The sequence below is a fragment of the Ixodes scapularis genome, unplaced genomic scaffold, assembly GCF_016920785.2.
Source record: "Ixodes scapularis isolate PalLabHiFi unplaced genomic scaffold, ASM1692078v2 PGA_scaffold11__112_contigs__length_91849675, whole genome shotgun sequence".
Lineage (NCBI taxonomy): Eukaryota > Metazoa > Arthropoda > Arachnida > Ixodida > Ixodidae > Ixodes > Ixodes scapularis.
Genome location: NW_024609837.1, coordinates 9,775,317 through 9,783,349, shown reverse-complemented (window position 1 = coordinate 9,783,349; position 8,033 = coordinate 9,775,317).

The window sequence follows — 8,033 nt, the reverse complement described above, 5'->3', positions numbered from 1 at the left end:
GAAAGGCCTGCCAAAGCGGGATATTCTCCTAAATCATGAACATGCAAGGAATAGAATTCCAGCGTCTGAAACACTTACGCCGCCGCTTCACCGACCCCTCGCACGATTGCCTTGTGGACCAACTGGGAGGTTCATCGGCGGAATTGCCTTCGCCGATAGCTTTCGGGATTCGTAACCCAATTATAAAGGTCAAAGTGGCAAGCACGCTTACAGAAGGTACGGAAGCACGTCGATGTCGGCCTAACCCAGCGTCCTGTAGACCGGGCGAACAAGGTCCCCGCTCTTTGAAGTACTTGTAGCACACAGCGCCAAACCAGGAAACCGGTGCAAAGAAGCGAGCCGGATACGAGATCGCGGAGCGGAGTCCTCCCCCTGACGTCACGGTACACCTCACCCAATCAGGGCGCGGCGACCGCAGCGACGCTTGTGTTCGCTCTCGGGGCGACTAGGAAGAGAGGAGAAAGGAAAAATGCCCTCCCCCTCTCACCCCGCGCCTTGTCTGCTCCGCCGAGTGGGCTGTATTTAACATCCGGCTGGCGTTCAAACTCCGTTTAAAATGGCGACATTTTGGAAACTTCAAGCGCAGATGCGCCGATTTTTGATATGCAAGTTATCGTGTAATGCTATGGTCAATAAAAAAAAAAAAAAAAAAAAAAAAAGCTGTCCGGGTTTAATTGCGTTGTTTTTTACTTGCAAATATATATAAAAAGAAAAAGAAGAAATGGGAAAACTGTGTTTGAGTGGCCGGTCTCTCCGAAGAAAAGTAAATCGGGTCGCTGTAGCCTTTTCGCTATACAAAGTTCGTCCTGGTGTAGGCTTTTAAAGGCAATGAGTGGAATTCTGGAATAATAAATAAAAACGTGCTCTCCTGACGCAATAGGCGCAGTGGTTAAGGGTATACTACTGCCGGTTGACTCCGCTGGTATTGAAGTAACGGAACAATTAACCATGTCGAATTAACCTGAGACTGGGGTAGTGAAGAAACAACAAAACGTAGAAGAGAAAGAAAATAGACAGGACGACGTCTCAATATTTTCTGTCTCTTCTACGTTTTGATGTTTCTTCTTTACCCCAGTCTCAAGTTAATTCAACATGGTTAATATTCAGCAGCTCGCCTGCACCCTTACGATTTTTTCTATAACGGAACAAAAATACGCTAGTTGGTCATTTACTGAGATAAAACAACAGAGTGCTATATGCTGATTTTGGAGTAGCCATAAATATTTTAAGAACGTGAACCACTTCGGCAACGGCAGCCACAAGCGAGAGTTCGATGTTCGGAGCCCGCAGGTACAGCCCAAAGATGGAGAACGGCAACCTACCTGTTTGTCCTCTGCTGAAGGAATCGGGCGCGTGCCCTTTCTCTCGTTTTACCTCGCCGAACCTGCTGAACTTCCCGGGTGTATGGAGAGGGCGCTGCGGTCGAACAGGATATCGCCGCCCTGAGAGCGCTAAATGGAATGATGGGACTCCCGAAGAGCAACGCGCCTACGAAGAACAACGGCGGGAACGGCAATGAGAATGTCAGCGGCGGCGGAGGGCGGCACGTGAGTGTGCGTAGCTTTCGTCACGATGACCACCGATCGAGACAATAAATATGTTCGACCTTTGTTCAAAATCCTTTCTCACGTCTGTGTCGTGTGATAAACAGCTTCGCGGATCATCCAACTTCACAAAGTGGAATGGCTCCCATTTGTTTATAGTGTACTCCGTCGCAGCTGCTGAAAGGGGGGGGGGGGGGGGGGGGGGAACTTCGTCAATATGCATTCCTGCCGCTTTTACTCCGCCCTCCCATTCACCACATGTATCTGTGCGGTAAATCAATAAACTGTATATCGCATTGTACCGTATAGGCAGGAGGACCCTTTGGCAGTGGCCTGTCTCACAAATTTCGGGGTCTTCCCCAATTTTCGGCTTGTGGTCACGTGTCCAAATTTACGTTGGTGGTTCCTTTGTGACGCCTGGTCGGGCGGTGTTGGCCCACAATTTCGGGTGGGCCTTCTATGTGTAATTCTGGTGAGGTTTTAGTGGGACCCACATGACTTGGGTGTTTCGGGTCGGTCGTCACATTTGGCTCAGCAGGTGCTTGCAAATTGCGACCAGTAAGTTTGTAAACAGCTTTTGTACTTGGTTGAAATCAAACATAGGTCATTTGGATTGATAAGCGAGTATCTTTAAATCATACTAAGACTCCTTTTTGGAGTCGTGGTTGCGAAGTGTCTCGGTTAGCAGTATTGACGTCTGATGTAGAGGTTTCAATCTACGAGGGGGAGGGGGGGGGGGGAGAGGGCAGGGGGGGGGGGGTGCAGAGTTTCTAGATAGGCTTCCCGTAGAGGAGACAGAGTTGGGCGGCTGAGGTCTACGGGCCGCCGCGCCGCTATTCGACGAATTCAATTAAGCGACAAACAACAATCCAGTGCTGCAAAAAAAATTTCAGGTACGATCGCTCCAGAGTTCCGTTAGCCGCTAGCCGCTATCTAGCCACTAGCCAACTGTGCCGATATCCTTTTCTGTTGAATGAGGTCGTATATCATCCATTCGTAGACGGTATATTGCTGCGCGCAGGGACGAGCAAGCCGCGCCCATTCATGAAACTCTAGAATATCCGCGTTTATTATTACTCGGGACATAACTTTTAAAATTTCGCCCTTGTTTCTTGTTCTCGAAACTGCCTGTTCATTCTCACTCCGAACGCTCGATGCGCGAACCTTCTGGGCAAAAGTTTCACGATGCCGACACACGCTCGATAAGGAACTGCCCGCGACCTTGTCGAGTCGGTCTCGCTCTCGTTTGCTGCTACGCCGCCAAATCGGCGCACGCTTTTCTGCTTTGTCGACACTCGTTATTTATTGTGTTTGGCACATGTTCATCAATTAAACTTTTTTTTTCTCGGTTCAATCTTTATACTATCGCTGTTTTTATTCGTGAAATTTCTGGCGAAGGCGCGGGGTACCGTGTTCCATGAAGTGTACCTTTTCGAGGCCTCGCAGCGCGAGCGCAGTCCCCGCGGCTCAAGAAGACCGTCCATGGGGACAACGGAGACCCAAGAAAGTCGCCGGACTAAAGATCAATACCCGGAATTCGGAAGAGGTCAACTAAACCAACTATGACCCCCCCGGGGGCCTGCAAACTGAAGCTCCCACCGGTGCCTCCTTTGTCGTTAAGCAGCCCGTCGTCCCTCGAACGCTGACGCCCTTCCATGGCGAGGTCCACGAGAACGTCGAAGACTGGATCCAACCCTACGAGTGCGTGGCACGCCACAACGAATGAACTGCCGAGTTGCGAAGCCTCTACTTTTCGCTGGAGGGTACTGCGAGACACTGCTTCGGGAACCAAAGCGTTTCGCTCACGTCGTGGAACTTCTGCCTGGCCAGATTGAAGCGGACCTTTACGAGCCAACACCGAGAGTAGCGGGCGGAGGATCAGCTTCAAACACGAACTCAGGCCCCCAACGAAAGCGTAACCAGCTTTGTTGAAGATGTGCTACGCCTAAGTGCACGCGCAGACCCGCATCTCACAGACGAGAAAAGCTAGCGCTTTCTCATGAAACGCGAAGAGCAACATCTTGGGCGCCCTCGTCCGCAAACACTCCAACAAGAGTCGACGGGTTTGTTGCCGAAGCACGCAACATTGAGCGGGCTGACAGTGTTGGGCAGAAATACTCAAAAATGTATTTGGAAATACAAATACTGGGATACATTAAAATAGTAGCTAAAATACTGATACTAAAATATATCTGTAAAAATGTATCGCGATACGTATCGGAAATACATTTCAAATAGAGGCAAAAAGTATTTGGAAATACAAATACAGGAATACATTTTCCGAAGGGCAGAAATACAAATACAGAAATATTGATACTGCAATACATTTTTCGAATTTGTTTGAGACGCCAAATGAGATGAAGCTTGAAGTTTGAAGTTTTGATCGCGAGATTACTTTCCCGTAGGCTTGACACTATGCCTTAAAGGTAGTGCAAAAAAAAAAAAAAAAACGTTCCATTTAGGACTGATCGTAATCCTTTCTCTGACATCCTGTCTGTCTGACGAGGGATGCGAAAAGACTTGGACTTCTAAATAAATTCGATGTCACCCTAAATCCCCATCAAACATCTCAACGCCCCTTTACAATAAGGATGCCACCGTCAACACTGATCACATGACGTTACGGTGAAATGAACTTGTACTCTTTATCTGTAGGTGTAGCCTTAAAACATGAAAATTTATCACGCTGTTGTATGAAAGGACAATACGTACTTTCGTTGTAGGCTACCTCGTTGCAGATCGTGCAGCCAGTGTCATTTGGAATTTTTGAGAATAGTGGACAACCTGAAGCATCCTGGAACACATGTCTTATCGTCTGTTACGGCTGAAAAAACGATACGGTGGCGTCCCTGTTGCGAAGGTCCTTCCTGCCGACCCTCCGCCACCGACGCATGAATTGCAGTCCTCAAGTCTCGCCTTGCATCATCCAAACATAGACCTCGTGGATTGCGACCTTATACTGACGGCACAGGTACGAGCTCTCCGAGAAACAGCGCGCTTGAGACGAGTCGCAGCTGTACGAAGTCCGGGTCGGCACCGCGAGGCCACGTCTGGCCTCCTTGCTGGGCTTTGGATCGCGAGAGCACCGGGTCACGTTCACGTCGGCTGATGACGTATTCTTGAGCCGTGCAGTATAACGGGCGCAGCCGCAGACGCATTCGAATATGTGTTGAACTTCACTGCGTGAGTCATCCAACTATTTCAAGTCAACCACCACCAGGCTCGTGCTGGAACGGACTGTGACTCAGCTTTTCCCACTGGGTGAGCTGTGTACGCTAAGGCAAGAGAGACGGTTAGCAGCGGGCATTGGATGCCAGTAAACAATGACTCAAGAAATCCCTACCTAAGGACCTGTGGCAGAAGATGCTCTGACCAGTCTTGGGTAAGTTACTTTTAAAAAGTAATTCGTTACAGTTACAGTTACTTTCAGAAAAAAGTAAGTTACCGTTACAGTTACCGTAACAAACGAGTAACTCGTTACAGTTACAGTTACCTTTAAAAAGTAGCGACGTTACTTCTCAGTTACTTTTCTATAACAGGAAATATTTAGAAAAACTAGAAAACGCCGCTCACCAAGTTTTTTTGCATAAACTTAAAAATTCGTTTCTTTACTTCATATTGTATCATAGCAGCAGTTGCTTCTCGACATTAGTGACTGAAAGTTTCTCTCGTTTGATGGCGAACACGTCCCTGCCCTTGCTGAACGAAGCCCGCGCAACAAGAGCAACGAACAAACCCCGCGCAAACAGCAGTAAATTTTGCCTCGACTGTTAACGCCACGAAGGAGTGTGGTGCAAATCAAAACAACATACATGCGCAGTGCGGATTAGTGGCGATAATCAAAATACGACACATTCGCAATGCCCTCTGTGTGCGTTGCTATTTCACGGTTGACTCACCCGGCTAAAAGTGTTTGCGCAAAAAAAAAAAAAAAAAAAAAAAGAACAGCCGCAACATAGTGTTTCAAGATACTAAGATGCAAGTGTTCAGTCACAAAGTACAAGCGCGTGCATAAATATAACTAGGTTTTTTTTCATCACATCTACACGTGGCTATTTTCGGGTCGTGAATCGCGAGAAAGAACGCATCTACAAGTTTGTGCAAGGCCAACTTAACACTCAAAACGACGGAACAGGCAGTTTGGAAAGTGCGAGGAATAGCTAGATTGTGCTCGTTCAATCATATATTTTTCATAAAAAACTGGAAAGTAACGACAAAAGTAACGTCGTTACTTTCATCGTTACCTCAGAAAAAGTAATAGAACTACAGTTACAAGTTACATTTTCAAAAAGTAACTCGCTACAGTTACAAGTTACCAAAAAAGTAACGAAGTTACAGTAACGCGTTACTACCCAAGACTGGCTCTGATTCCACTCATGGCACGCCACCTGGTTCGGGTCCCCGACTACGCAGCACTTCTCAGAAGAGAGAAGAGGAAGCATAGAAAAATTGTTTGGAGAATCGAAAGGAACCTTGGTCAGCATACTAACAATGCCCCAGTACCACCTTGACTCTGGTGCACTCAGAAAAAAAACACAAAAAAAAAAAAAAAAACGTCCGGATTTTTTTTTTTTCAGGGGGGGGGGGGGGGGATTTTTCAAGAAATGTAACGAAATACATTTCATCCTGATTGTATCGCGATACAAAGAAGCATTCCAAATGTATTTCGATACAGGAATACAGATACTCGTGAAAAAAATGTATCGCGATACCGAAATAGAGATACAAAATGTATTGCTGAAATACTATCGCGATACATTTGTATCGCGATACTGCCCAGCCCTGAGCGGGCAGCGGCCCGATCTCGTCACTACGTAAAAATTCCAGTACTGAAGGGGGTTTGTGTTTAATTTCTTGCACTATCAAACAAAACTTCGTCCTGCATGGGAGTCAACTGAACTCCCTTCCGCGGCGGAGTATTTAGAACTCCCACATGGGTTGGCGCTAGAGGACACGTGATTTACTCCAATATGAGTATATTTTCGTTTGCAGCGCAAGTACCGGCATAGTCTCGTTCGTTAGTGTTTGAAACTAACGCGGTAACTGTATTCCGTCATTTTTGTCGGTCGGTAACGAATCTCAGTAAGGCGTAAATTTCTAAAAAACTAACGATTAACGCTATTTCGTTACTTATTTTTTTGTAAAAATCATAACACTGCTTAGAAGGCCCTCAAGAGTCAGAGCGAACTCCTTCGCTAAATTGGCGAATAAGCTCACTATCTCGGCTCTTCGCGTTTCCGTCGGCGTGCGCTGGTTCGCCGATTTCTTAAAGTTTGCTATGAAGACCTTTCAAGTGCCTGTTAATCAGGGATACATATTGATTGTCCCTTCGGTGTGCCAATCCGGGGGTGGTTCAGTTCGCCGGCTGCAGAGCCGAGGCAGCAATGTTCGAACAAATCCACCTCTACTTCTGTGCTACCTTCAGCTAACGTCAGGATCGCAGTGATGCTCAGAATCACAAAGCTGTGATATTACCTGGTGCGATCGGGGGCACAAACTAAAGACACACTAAATAGACCAGATGAAGGCACATTTCGCCTTAAGCACCGAATTTAAGGGACAAGCCTCTGCCACTAAGAAAAGGGAAAAGGTTATGGCTACATTATTTGATATTCCGCCTTATTCGCCGCATTATACGTATGTGGACCAATCAAAGCCTTACAATGTGCGCAGATTCCGAATGATTTTATTATAACTCTTTTCAAAAAGAGTCTGATAGGTACACAGTAAGATAACACTAATCTTTTTCTCCGCGGGAGAAACAATCGCTTGCAACTCGCCGACAAGCGCCCCTCGTCGACCACTTCACTCGGAAGAAAATGCTTCCCAGAAAGCGCGTGTCGCGATCTTTGAACACGATTTTAACGAGGAAATAAGCTACGCACAATAGTGATTCCGCCTTTATTTTTAAATCCAAGATCACAAATACCGAATTTTTTTTTTTTTTTCTAATTTAGTGCGCGGAGGTTGCGAGAAATAATTTTCAAAGTACCGCCGAAGCCCCTCCTTTCCCGGAGCGTAACGTCATATCCAGAGTTTTCGGAATCTCCGTTCTCGGGCATCTTCAGCGCCCATCAAAGCTAGACACGCGCACTTTCGCTATTTTCAAAAAAGGTAAAACAAAAGACGTATGGCTGGTATCTTTGATGTGGAATGTACCTGGCAAGCTTCCAGTTGCACGCGCTGCCCACACGAGCGACACTTTGGGGGCCTAAAGATCTTGGTAGGACGTAACAAGTGGTTGAAATTTCTTTCGTGTTTTCTCGCGTTTATTTACACTTTTTGTGGAAACGAACGTCATATTCAGATTCACGAGATAATAATACTATACAATCCCCCAGTAACTAATTCAGTGTTCCGCGATTTTTTTTGTTAAATACGGTCTTGGAGGTGATTACCGGTATCGAATACAAGGCCTGTACATGACGTAGTCATAAGCAGATCCCGGAGCCGCCTCATCGAGAAACCCGCAGAAGCTCATCGAGAGCA